The following is a 14214-nucleotide window of genomic DNA, read 5'->3' on the forward strand; positions in this document are numbered from 1 at the left end:
GATAATGTCATATCAGTTTACAATGTGCTTGCTTTCATAGCTGGAGGCCTGAAAAGCTGATGTAACCAGCACTACAACAGAGAAGTGGGGCTGTCCTTTAGCTTAAGATTGGGGAAAGAAGACTGTGAATGCTGTTCTTCCATGCTATGTATCCTGTATATAGCTAGCTGACAACTGCTGTTACAAATCAGTTCAAGAAATGTATTGGAAAGACAGGGAAACAAAGCTAAATGAAGTAAAATCAAGTAATAATGAGTTTTTATACCACCTGTCCATTTTTTATTGTTCATATCTAAATTGGTGGCATATTACCATGGTTAGACAGTCTCCTTCTGATGTCTCTTTCTCTTCACCAAAAATTATACACCATTTTTCTTATTTTGTCAGATAATTTGAAGAGGTATCTGTAACCTGGAGTTTTGGGGATCACCCAGACTGGTAAGGAGTTCTATCACCACCAGCTCTGAAACTTTGGGTTGCCTTAATGTTGTGCTGCTATGGCTCAGATCCTTGACACACCAGTAGCCCGCCCACAAGCACAAAATCTCACCCTGACTTCCACCAATCTAATACTCCTTGCAGGGTGACATCAACAGCCCTTCCTTTCCTGAGTCTCCTCAAATCTGTCCTCCCCAAGTTCTTAAGTAGCAGACTTTCAGACTTTTCCTCTCTGGTTCATCACCCCTGCAGGTGTGAAACCCGCCTTCCAATTATCAGCTCACTTTGAACACATATTCCATGCTCTTTGCACAACAGAGTCCTGCTTGGGGTAAAAGTAAACAAAACATTTATTTAAGAGAAAAACCATAGATTCAAAGATGAAATAGCAAAGGAAGCAAACATACAAGTTACATAGTAAATAAACCTAAGGATGCAACCTCAGGCTTTACACTTCTATATTAAATAAAATTCCTTTTGTAATAGTTACCTATTGCCTCTGAACAGTTTCCCAGCATACTTCCAACTGTAGGGGGATCTTGTGTTTTACAGCCAGCCTCCCATGTAGAGGTTGGCCCTCAATTTCTGGATGCCAAACCTGAGATACAAGCCTGCTCTCCTGCTTTTTTTTTCTCTTAATACATGATGACATGTTATTTCAGCATGGATACCCCTCTTGAATTGAGAACTGGGGTATCTCAATGTCTTTCCATTAACTTTAGTGGTTTACCATTGTCCTTTCCTGGGCTGGACAATAGATAAGTATGTAAAGTTGGTTTTGTGTCAACAATTGGCTTAGGGGCGCCTCTTCATCTGATCACTCATTGGTCCTCCTGGGATTTGTAGCTGAAGTTTTATGAGCACAGTTCTCTGTTTACATAAATGTATACGTTCATAACCATAGCCTGTATACATTTTGTATAATGATTATTAAGTTTAGAACATTACAAGCTTTCATAAAAGACCCTACTTGACATGTTTTTGTAGCACAATAACACATACAATCAGTTGATTAAATTGTTTATTCTTTAGGGTTCAAACCAGATCTTTCATGTAAATATGTTAAAACCCCAATGGGTATAGGAAAACATGTTCATAGGTCCTAGAGATTTCCCTGAGGACCTGGACACTCTCTTACAGGAAGCAGCAGGCCCTAAAGATGTTCCAATGGCCTGCAACACCAAATCCAAGACAACCTAGAGGAAAAAGCAGAACATGTGACTGATCACATTCCTGAGTGACTGTGGAATCAATGGAGTGGGAGGGATGGGCAATCATAGAATCAGAGGACATGATGGGACCTTGAGAGTTCATCTAGTCCAGTTCCCAGCATTTATGGCAGGACTAAGTATTATCTAGACCATGCCTGACAGGTGTTTGTCTAACTTGCTCTTAAAAATTTCCAATGATGGAGATTCCACAACCTCCCCAGGCAATTTATCCCAGAGCTTAACTACCCTGATACTTAGGAAGTTTTTCCTAATGTCCAAACTAAACTGCCCTTGCTGTAATTTAAGCCTATGGCTTCTTGTCCTGTCATCAGAGGCTAAGAACAACAATTTTTCTCCCTCCTCCTTGTAACAACGTTTTATGTACTTGAAATGCTTGACCCTCAAATGGGCTATAGTGGCATTAGATTATTATCTTTTAGGGGCTCCCTGGGATGTAATAATGGACCATGTGCTCCTTGAATGGGTATAGGAGATGAAGGACACTAATCCTCGCATTATGTGGTGGTATTTGGTGCTGCAAACATGTGCCTTTTGTATACTACACCAACTGGAGTCTCAGCACCAAAGTGTGGACTTCTGTTTCCGGGACGGTGGGTTATTGCAGAGGGGGAGATCGGGCCCTTGGGTCCGTTCTAGGTGGGGTTGTATGTGATGGGGTCTATCTGGCCTTCTCTGCCCCTTGCTGGAGACATTGGCACCTTGACACCCACTGTGCAAGGAAAATCCCAGTGGTGTACCAATGGGAGGGGAGTGTGGGAGGGGACCAGACTGCCAGGTGCTGGTTTGGGGGGAGTGCTGGCTGGACCCTTCACGACGCATAGGAGGTGGGGGGTATAGGAGGCTTTGAGGGACAGCTGGATGGAGCCCAAGGGCAGGTGGGGGACAGGGAGCTGTGGGTGACCAGGAGGAGGAACTTCCCCACTACCCCCTGGCCGGAGGTGAGGACCACTGCTCAGTAGGGGGAGCCAATGCCAGATGTGATTGGGCTGCAGGGCTGGAGATGCAGATGCAGATGGCATGTGGCTGGTAAGTGTGAGGGAGGGTGGTGGCTGAGGAGCCTGACCAGAGCTGGGGGAGCCACGCCACCATGAGTGCCAAAAGTCCCCAAGGAGCAGTAGGAGAAAAGCAACATGGCCCCCTCCACCCGCAGGTACCATCTGATGGGAGCTAGGGACCCCTCCTGCCTTGTGCAGGGGGATGTGTGAGGCAGGGGGGGCCACAAATGCAAACAGTGGCCCCCAGGCACTGGAAACCCACAGTATGCCACTGGAAAATCCACTCTGACCCAGTTACCAACAAGACTGTCCTCCGGAGGCCTAGAAGGGCCAAGAGGATATATTGACCAATCAAGAGCCAGCAGGCTAGTTAAGAAGGCTTGCCTATTTCTTTTCAAGGCAGTGCATCAGGGTGAGACTGGAACAGAGGAGCTGCTTAAGGATGGCCAGGCCAGCACCTTGTTCTCAAGCACTGCAGACTGGCATTTGCCTTGAAGTTTTGTGAAGTTAAGGGCACAGACTGCCAAAGTTTGAGTTTGTTATTGAGCTTGGCACAGACTGATGTCTACTTTATGGCCACATCCAGGGGATTGAGGCAGGAAGCCCCCGAAGTACCATGCTTAGCCCTGCAGAGTGGCTCTATAGAGCAGCCCCACCTGCCACAGAAAGATAATACAATTCCAGACTGTATTAGCTTTTGTAGATATTCCTTGTGAGGATGAAGGTGGTATACCATTTATGTTCAACTTCAGCCTTCCCCTGGATACCCACTGTCCACCCACTGCCTCCCAGCCTAGATCTTGGATCCACTGAACACCCTCTGTGGAGCACAGAGGAGGCAGATGGTCCTGTTTGGGTTTGAGCCCCTTTCTGTGTGGGAGGAGTGAAATCCATGCTCAGAAGATTCCCTCTATTTACAGATCTCAGTAGGATGATCTGAGGTAATATTATTGAGAAATGTCTGTTGTTCTTCCATTGGTAAACAAACAGTGAGTCATTGACTGTGAGGGAAAATGAGATTACAAAGAATTTAGAAGTAAATAAATTAACTGCCTTTAGTCATGACAATGACTCACTGTTTCCGCCCAACCCAACATACGTTTCATTTAGTGTCCATCTATTCACATATTATTGCCCTTCTACTTTAGGAAAATGAATTCTTAGAGAGTTTATGCAGAAATACAGATTTTTGAAAATATGATGGATATTTCTAGGCTATATTTGAAGACTTGGTCTTAATTCTTTTGACAGTTGCAGATATCTTCAACAAGAATTACTTCTGAGGTTTACTCAGCCCCCTAAGTACAGCCTCCGAAACGTGCAATATGGAGAACCATCGCTCTCTAAGGATATAATTATTTAAAAACAGGTCTGTTGTTCTAATGCCTTTCCAATACTTCTGCATTTTAGGATAGTGCCACAGTAAGTAAAGTAAAAACACTCTACTTTCTGCATTTTTTTGCCCGTGTCCAAATATAGGATCTCTCCCTCCTTCTTTTCATTCCATTCTTTCTGAAAATGACATTTTGCTATAGGAACCTCACCTTAATGTCTAGTGACTTTTCTAAAAATGACAAATGCTCTTCTGACTCTTTACATCTATTTCAATCCCTTTAACCTCATTCCAGGCCAGTGCATGTACACCAAATGTATTGAGGAAACTAGGAAATCGTTGGAATTGCATTCTGATTTATCTATGTCAGATCAAATCTATAGGCAATGTCAGTGCTGCTTCTTCTGGATATTAATTTTTTTACTGACATGGAAGAAGGGATGCAGAGATCTATCCCAAATAACTGAATTATTCAAATATTACTCTCATTTGTACAATTTTTCAGTAAGTATTATCCCATCTTTTTTTCTCGCTGTAGAATGTTTTATAAAGGAAGATTTTAACAAAATGTGGGGTAGATGGCACACCCACACTTTTCTTGCATACTCTGGTTAATGGTTTGAAATAAAGGAAACACCTTATTTAAAATGGACTACCAAAAGCTTTCATATAAAAACGTCCTTCTTATCTGAATTTAACATCTAGTCTGTCTTTTGATATTGCTGTATGTATCACTTCTTATTTTATAATTTTTCTGATGCTATTCCAAACTGTGAAAATGATTTCCTGGTAATGAAGAACACAGAAATATGCATGTAGTTGACATCAGTAATATAGACCTCATATACTAACTGGCTTAATTTGGTATTAATTTTGAAGTTACCAGGCCAAATTCTCCTTTCAGTCAGATGCGTGCAAGTTCCATTGAATTTGCCCCTTGAAATATAATTCCTTTTCCTTCTAAAAGTGTCCAGAGACACGCAGTAAGACATATACTTACATATCAACCTGCCAAGGCACAAATACAGGGCAAAATGTGCAGTGAAGACTCAAAATGAGGGACATTAAAAAATTATTTATTCAGGACATTTAAAATGCTATGGGTTTTGTTCCTTTGGGGTAAATAACTCTTTCAATAAACCTCAGTTTCATAATTCTTTGTTCCTGATGTTAAAAATTTTCAACAATTAAAGGGAGGGATGCCATATCTCTATAGAATGTATTTAACTTTGTGACTAAAAATGAGCAATGTCCCCCAAAATGAAGGACAGTTGAGAAGTATAGATGCATGACACTACATTTTATGTGCCTTTTAAAAATCTTTCTTTGTGTATGTTTATCTTTGTGTATGTTTACATTTGAGAAATTTCCTTTATTTCCTCAAAGAATGTTGGTAAACTCCAAATACTATCAAATACCATTTTAAGAGTTCAAATTGTCATTTCATTGGGCACTTTAATCACATGATGACAAGGACAATTTCTAATTAAATTTGAATGAGAGCAGGTCATGAGGAGTTCTTATTGGGTTACTGTTCCTGACACCTACTGCACAGGAAGTACAGCAGGAAAGCCCTTATGTAAACAAGTCATGATTCATTGCCTTTTCCTTGCCTGAGTTGATTCAGTTTTCGGTAGTCAATCAGATTCTGTGACAGCGTAGGAGACATTCCCAGTCAGAATTTTGTTAAAGTTTGAATCCTGTAAACATAAAGCATTGGACTGAATGCAGCTTTTATAGTAGCCTCTGGCATAGAAGCTCATACTGTTTGTTTCTTTGTAAAGTACAGAACAGTCTCAGTGGAGAAAAACTAAATTAACTTTTTTTTAAAGTAACCTGCCTGATTTGAGGTGTGCTTTTAATAAAGAGAAGAGTGAAATTAAAAACACAGGGCCTCCAAAGACTGGCTCTAGGGAAAGGAGAAGGTAAGATTCTTTTCCTAACCACTATTCATTCAGAGATGGCTGGTTATCTATGCTACTATGGAGGAGATGACTATGAGGGCTGGTATTTGTGGGGAGGGGAAGATATTATAGATTTTTAAGATCAACTTTTGTTGGTTAATCTTGGCTGGGGGAGGAATTTAGGTGCTGGATTTGTTGTTTTATATTAATTTTTGTTTTTAAAATATAGTTAAAAGTAATGAGCAAAATACTTTTAAAAAAGAATGAATAAATGTAAACACAGAATATGATATTTAAATAAATACTGGGACAATGGATGGGAGCATAGAAACAGAAAATGAGTGGGAGAGATGGACCATAGAGGAGAAAATATTGTCTGCTGGTTAGAGCTTGGCAGTAGGGGTCAGGAGGTCTGAGTCCTGTTCCTAGCTCTGCCAATGACTTTCTTTTTGCCATGGGCAAGTCACCTAATCTCTTTGTGCCATAGTTTCTATATTTGTAAAATGGGGATAAATAATTCCTACTTGCCTCTTGGGATATTGAGAATGAAGGGAATTATATACATTCAAAGAATTTTATTACTACATTGTAGCAGATTGCCATGCACTCATTGCCCTTCTAGGTGGTCTCCCCCCTCTGCAATAACTGGACTTGTAGGTGTCACCCTGGTGCAATCACCCATGCTTTTTTATTTACAGAGCACTGATACAGTTCCCACTCCCAAATCAGACCTACTTGGCCAGAAGATCTGGGCCATGCACCTGTTCTGGTCAGGTGGCAAACTAAGGCACCAAGCTCCTGCCCTCCTTCCAGGCCATGCCTCCCTGTGGTTGCTCCCTGGCTTGCTTATATGTTCCCTCCAGCAAGGGGAACAGCTGTTCCCGCTTACCCCATTAAGCTCGATCCTGGCTTGGGTTAATCAGCAATTCCAGCTGTTACCCCTTCCCCTGCTGTCAGTGCTCTGCTGATTCAGAGCTTACTCTGGCTCAGGCAGTCACGAGGGAGGGAGTTTGCAGAGGTGCCAAGGGGCTTCTCCACTCTGCTATGTGCATATATTGTTAACTGATTGTATTTGTTTATTTATATTCTGAGGTGCTCAACAATTAAAACTTTTCCTCAGTGTTATTTTTTCTGCATATAGATGACTTTATTATTACATAGAGAAATGGTTAAGCACAACCAGTGAGACAGAGAAGGGGGAGAGGGGTGTCTATAGGAGAAAATGTATGGTTTAAAATCTTTCTTGCTTAGGTTCCCCCCTGCCTTTATTCTGTATGCTTATTTAAGTTTGTTTTCAGTCAGTCAAAGAGTTTTTTTTAAACACCCCAACATTTTGGGAATGTTTGGCAGAGTTTTGTAGCTCCTAACCCTTGTCTAGTTCAAGATAGTTGGCAAGATGTAAATATGCTGGTTATTTGCTAAGGTTCTTGGACTGTCATAACATAGGCAAAGGTTACTCTGAGCGTTTCATTGAAAACGTAAACCCCTTTGTGCCTTAGAGTATTTGTTTAAGTAAGGAAAGTTTACGTAGCTTACAGCGGAATTACTTTGTGGGGAAATTCAATTTCTGTAGCTTTTCTATCTCATTTCCTCAGTTACCATCTCATCCCACAAGGTCTACCCTTTCTTCAGGAGTCCAAAGCATAAACAGAGGGAAAATGTATTGCATTTAATAGTTGGCTTGAGAAATGCTTCCAGAATGGAATGTTTGTCCATTATAACCATGCCTGTTGCACAGAGTGCATTGCTTTTATTTGATTTTGTTCTTCTACCATTTTGCTGGCTGTAAGAACATGAGCACTTAAATCTTCTCTCAAAATGTTGTGGCTTGGCTGGAGTGTGGTAGACTAATCTGAAGAGTTCTATTGGTACTACAGTGTGATATTATAGCTTATGTTTATTTTACGCCTTGTACTTGTGTGTTTTTAGATTGCATCCTCATTTATATGTGCAACATAGTTGTGTACGGGGGTGGGGCACCATGGAGTAACTAAGATGTCACAACCATGAAAAATGTGGGGCAGAGGGAAATGTTAGGGATTGAGATGGGGAAGGGAATAGGAACCTCTGCACAGAGAGCAGACAGCAACGTAGCATTCTGCATGTGTGAGCTTGAGGGGTGGATTCCATTCCATAACTTATGCGTAGGTTGCAGGCGAGCCTTGTTTATTCTCGCTTTATGCAAGGAGGGGTAAATTGAATTCATTGCGTATTGGAGTAATAGTGCTGTTCATACAGAGTACAATTCATCCACGGTTCAGAGGGCCAACACAAGACCTGCACAATGCTTCAGCCCAAAATAGGTGCTGTGGTGAGGGACTAGAGGCAGAGCAGCTTCCCAGGAGTGTCTTTTTGCCCCCTATGTATTGTAAAATGGGTCTCCATGCTGGATCCATGGGGAGCTACGCCAATTTACTTCAACTGATGATCTGGCCTGCAGTTTTTACCAGGTGCCCAGGTTATTAAGAGATCTGTATCTGTACTAATAAATCTAGGTTTTCATACCATGCTCATTAGTCATCACTATTATATCTGAGTAAGTGTTTGGCCATCGAGTCTGAGCCAAATCCTGCTTTTGCATGAATAAAACAAGTCAGATTTGGCCCTTGATATATATGTTGCTTTCTAGATAAATCTAGATATTACTCTTAATTGAAACTCAGGCCAAATAGTCACTGCTACAAATCTCCTTTAAGAAAATTCATTATATGTATAGATGTCTTCTTACTTTCTTTCCTTAAATTTCAACCCACGGCTCCTGGTTCTATTTTATGCCAGATATATTTTGTTTCTCTTAATTCAGTGAAAAAGAATACAGATTGGTAATCCTGTCTTTTATTGATCATGTACACTTTAAGTGGCAGCACTGAATCATTCACAATAGAAGGTGAAATACCAAAAAACACGCAAATAAATTGCTTCTTGTATAAATGCTTTTTCTTCTAAATTTGTCCTAGTGTGAAAATCTCTCTTGAACATTTCCCTTTATTGGACATACAAAATGAACAATCTAATCAGTAAGGAGGAATTTTCACAAGCGGTAAATGAATGAGAGTTTTATTAAAATCATTTGTTTTATTTGAGCACTGGTATTTGAATACATCCAGTTATCTGAAAAAATGAATGCTAGGAAGAGCAGTTTAGCAAGAACAGGAAAAAATGCATGAGCTATCAGTTAAAAGTTAAATCTTTAAAGATAGGATACTATCCAAGTTATTCAAGAGCTGTCTGAACAAGCAAAGGCCTGCAGGTCAAAACAAGCCATGGGTTTCAGATCTCTGGGTCAATGAAATTATTGAATTGAAGCAAGCGGTGGGTGTACTGAGTGGTTCCTTTCTTTCTCAGTATTATGGTCAGCTGTGTTCTACTGATTTATTTGTAGGAGAGGAACTAGAGAAATTCAATTCCTCTCACCCCTCATAAACTCTGTTCTCTGACTGTAAACATTTAATAACTTCGCTGCCAGGAATTTCCCCGCCTCTGCAGCTAATCTGCTAATTTTTAAGTAACAAAATACTAATTATCTAAGGCTGCAGATTTAAGACCTTTATCTCCCATGAAGCCCCCTCTCACCCAATTTAGGAATCTGATGGTGTATCATTTTTTCTAAATACAGATACCAGATTGAAGTAAATAAAGGTCAGAGCTGGTCAAATAGTGAATCAAATAGTCCAGAAAGCTAGGCCTTTTTTTTTTTTTTTTGGTTCACAAATCACTCCTGAACCATTCATAACTTGTACAAATGTATCTCTTATTCTTAAGTATCCACCCAATAGTTTGTATAAACAATTTTAATACTGTTCTGGGTGGTCCACCAAACATTCTCTATAGTTAGGCAATATTTGCCATCTGTGGTGTGTGATTAGTCACATGACATCAATTCTGCTCCCTGATAGTATGACTGAAATTTAGCAAATAATTTAAGCACTTAACGTAAGCTACACAAAGGTACTAAACCCCAGACTCAGGCATCTAAGTCCCAGTTTTGGCTCCACTGTGATCCACAAAACTTCTGCCAAACCCTGTAAGTGTCTAAAACTCACTCGGTATCTAAGGTTCCAGGATAATAGTTCCCTCACTGCCTGTGTTTTTTGCCTCCCTCTGAGCATCTAGGTGCCTATCTCCTACCTGAGCTGCAGAGAGATCCACAAACCAAGGGGAAGACAGGTATTTGACAACCTAACTTGCGTGCAGAGCCCAATCCAATAAGTGGCCTCTGAGCATGCCTACTGTATTGAGTCCCATTCAAAATTGAGGAGGAGGATGAGGTGATACCCACCTTATAACTTTTAGCCCAATGGTTAACGCGCTCACCTGGGATGTGGAAGACACAGGTTCAATTCCCCCCTCTTTGGCAGAGGGGAGAAGTAATTTTGAACAGAGGTCACCCACACCTCTCCGGATACTGCTCTAACCATTGAGCTGTGGGATGTAGTCTGACGTGAGGTCCCTTAATCTCTCTTTTTGAAGCTGTTCCATTGCAGATAAATAATGAGAGTGATTGGTGCAAGGGGATTGGACCCAGGGTCTCTGAACTCCCAGGTGAGTGTCCTACCCACTGGACCACAGAGTCATTCCTCTCTCGTTCTCTGGCCCACATTTTAGGATTCACAAATATTTTCCTGAATAGAGGAAACTGGCCAAATATTCACACTCAGGGCTAGACTGTGGCTTTTCCATGAGCCCTCAGTGAGGAGGATTTGTCTATACTAGAGCGTGAAGTGCTCTTTTTATTTGAGTTAGCTGTTGTCCCAGAACACAAATATTTGGGATTTACCCTAGGACTTGGCCTTGGGTAAACCACAAATGTCTAGACTAGCACTTACAGTCATGTTAGTTGACACAGTTGGCAATCACTTAATTTGAGTTAAAAAGGGATACCAGACTCTAGTCTCAACAAACCATAGAGTTGCACTGTCCCAGGAACAGACCAGGGACCAGCATATGATTCAGAGAGTTCTCCTTGCTCCTGGCATTGATTATTTCCTCTTCCATGTTGGTTCAGCTGAGTTTGCTGGCACATATGGGGGGCAAAGCTCAGGAGGGGGAGTAGCAGCCCATGGAGGCTCCTCTCCCCATCGTGCGGCAGCCCCCGTTATGGAAGGTGCTTTGGGAGGGCACATAAAGCAGGTCGCAGTCTCGCCTATAGATGCATAACTCTACAAATAGCAGTGATCAGATGTGAATAATTTCTTCAAATATAGTCACAAATCTGTTTTGTTCTTTCTGTTAAGGTTTTTATGCCACATTTCAACACCATGATATCTGAGTGCCCCTCAGCCTGCTCTTTCATTATTCAACCAGCACCAGGAAAAGACATAAGTAAGAAATGCCTTTGAAATTACATCTGAAAGGGCAGATGGGCCTGTTGTAGATATCATCTTAAATTACAATTGAAAAGACATATGAGCCTGTTTAAAATATAAATCTCTTTCTCTTGAAATCAAGATGTTGTAATGTTAAAAGAGAAAAGGTCCTGACAAGAGTTAATTCTACTACTTTTCCCCCTCCTCTTGTGCTGGCACTAACCATAATAGCATTTCCATTATGAGCTGACTCTGGTATATGCTATCAAAGCACACAAAAATTTTCCACTGAGTGGAAAATTGGCAAGGCTTTCCTGTTTACAATTGCAAAGGTAACAATTTTGATAAAGTGCTCTTCTATAATTATATTTTTATTCACCAAACTGTGGGGAAAATACCTACTATTCAGTTAACCGGGCCAATGCACCTGCATGTAAACTTTATCCTTAAAAACCAGCGCTGATTTTGTTTTTCATAAGCATCTCCATTCAGAGAGGGTCTCAGTTTCTTGACTTCCTGGCATCAGCAAATGAAAAAAAGGTTAAAGGGCTCTCACTGCAAGCTTAGTTTAAGGCTTTTCACTCCATGCTCTCAGTAGGTTCAACTTTGGTGGGCTAGGGAGATACTTTACCTTTATTTCTGTCCAACAGGTTAGAGGCAGAGTGTGAAACTATGGGATGGAAGGTAATCAGACATTTATGTTCTCAAAAGGTTCCCACAGAAGTCCTTTCTGGCACCCTGTTGTGTTTGTTCTATTCACCAATAGCCTCTGAAAGGATTGCGTCAGTTTTGAGGCTGGAGAATAAACTGTTCAACACTGCTCTGTTGTTATTGATGATCATGGGATAACTGTTGTAAAGATTCACACCAGACCAATTTAGTGCAACACTAGTTAAAAAAGTAAACATTTAATACAGCTGAGAAGCAAATTTATGCTGTCCAGAAGCACCTGGAACTCCCCTGAATAATTAGCTACAAATATGGGAATAATAGTTTGCACTTCTATAGTGCTTTCCATCTGAGAATCTCAAAGTGCTTTACAAACATTAAATAAGCCTCACAATACCCTTGTGGGGTAGGTATTATTTCCAAGTTGGTAGAGTGAGGCACAAAAATTAAGGCCCACATTTTCAGACGTGCCCACGGATTCTAGGTAACTCAATTTTTGGATGCCCAAGTTGAGACATTTGGGATTTTCAACTTGAGGCATTCAAAAATCATAAATCTTGTCCCTAAATACCATAAGATTTAAATAATAACAAATGTTGGGTTCTTTTTATTTGCCTTCAAGTATTGGAAGATTTAAGGTTCACATTTTCAAACTTTTCTTCACAGCCTTGAGGGCTAGAAACTTGCTTTCTTTAATGGAAGTCGAAATTGTTTGGTAATAACCTGATTCCAGCTGTTGGGACTTAAAAAAAACCCACACGGTATTGCAAGACTTACAATAAAATGGAAAAAGTTGCCACCACTGAATACCTACAATTCCAGCTGATGTCACTGAGTGCTGTGAATGTCCAGTTCTTTTGAAAATCAGGCCTAAGTATCCCAGGTTAGTTATCCAAGATTAGTGCTCTGCCTCACATGGAGCAAATCAGTGAAATAAGACCAACTCACACCTCTGGTTGCCATGTGGAGCTAAATGTACAGCACCATGTTGGTCGCTTGCCCCCTATGGATACGTCTCCCATGAGAATTTCTGTGGATGAGGTGCCATGGACTGCAGGATTGGGGAAAAGAATGGGGAGAATGCAACCACTTCTACCATTATTCTTCCCCCTGCTCTTCCCAGCCAAGAGTGCCCCTTCATGGTATGGATCCTCTCTCCTTCTCTCTGCTTTAGAGAGTTCCAAGGTCAGCAGCTGACAAGGGAAGCCCTTTCACCTTGGGCCCAGATTCAAAAAGGGACTTAGGCTTTGTGACTTAGGCACCTAGGAAATCACAGGAACACTGAGATCTACAAAGCCTGACTTTGGCACCTATGCTCCCAATACAATGCACGGGGAGAGATAGGTGCCTTAGAATTGGTTCCATGAAAACTGGCACGCAAGGTGGGGCACTGCCTAAACTAGCCAATGGGAGATGTCAACAAGAGTGTGACGTAAGCCCCACCCCTGTCACAGAGATAGGTCTCTATCTCTGCTAGTGATCCATGAACAGGAATCTTCTCCTGGAGTCAGACAACTTAGGTCCCTAAGTTGTTTCTAGTAAGAAAGAGTTAGGGGCCTACCTCACTCCGCACAAAATGGTGACGGCAGCAGCAGGAGGTGGTGATCTTGTAACTTTTAGCCCAATAGTTAGAGCACTCACCTGAGAAGAGGGAGACTCAGATTCAATTCCCCCCAATCTTTGAGTGGGAGAAGAGATTTGAACAGGGGGACTTTGACCGCTCAGTGATGTGGGGCTTCCTCAGTCTCTCTTGGTGAAGCTGTTCCACTATGTATAAATAATGAGAGTGATTAGGGCAGGCCTGGGTGTCCTACCTCCCGGGGGAGAGGGAAGGGCCCAAACCACCAGTCTCTAGACTCATTCTCACTTTTCTCTCTCTCTCTCTGTGGCCCAATGACCCTTTACATATTTATACAAAGTGGACAGGACAGTTTGAGGGAGCACCGCATCAGGATAGCCCATAGCTCACTCTCCTCAGAGGTGGGAACCCCTGTTGAAAGCCTTTCTCCCCCTCAGGCAAAGAAGGGAAATCAGACTTGTGTCTCCCATGTTCCAGGTGAGTGCTCTAACCAGTGGGCAGAAAGTTATAAGGTGGTCACCAGTCCCCTTGAGCAGGAGTTTTGTGGATCGCAGTGGCACCGAATTCTGGGGGTTTAGGTGCCTATGTACCTTTGTGGAGCAGAGCCTTGCTTCTGTCCTGAGAGGAGACTAGTGGAGAACTGCAGAGGCACAGGACCTCCACACAGACAGCTTGGATCCCCAGCAAATTCCCTGTGATTCACGTTTCTCAAAGAATCTATGGCTTATGGCAGCTCTAACCTGTTGAGAAGGGCAAAT

The 14214-nt window shown here is 41.7% G+C and overlaps 1 long non-coding RNA gene across 2 annotated transcripts in view; it reads right to left on the minus strand.

Annotated features, from left to right (window-relative positions):
* Positions 1-853: 853 nt before the first annotated feature.
* LOC137163408 (uncharacterized) overlaps positions 854-14214 on the minus strand; it is a 32499-nt gene continuing 19138 nt past the window's right edge. For both annotated transcript variants that reach the window (XR_010922709.1, XR_010922708.1), the window contains one exon: positions 854-1634. This is a non-coding gene — a long non-coding RNA (uncharacterized lncRNA). The remainder of the gene's footprint in view (positions 1635-14214) is intronic.

Source organism: Emydura macquarii, unplaced genomic scaffold (genome assembly GCF_026122565.2).
Source record: "Emydura macquarii macquarii isolate MOO-44397 ecotype Brisbane River unplaced genomic scaffold, CSIRO-AGI_Emac_v2 contig_2531, whole genome shotgun sequence".
Lineage (NCBI taxonomy): Eukaryota > Metazoa > Chordata > Testudines > Chelidae > Emydura > Emydura macquarii.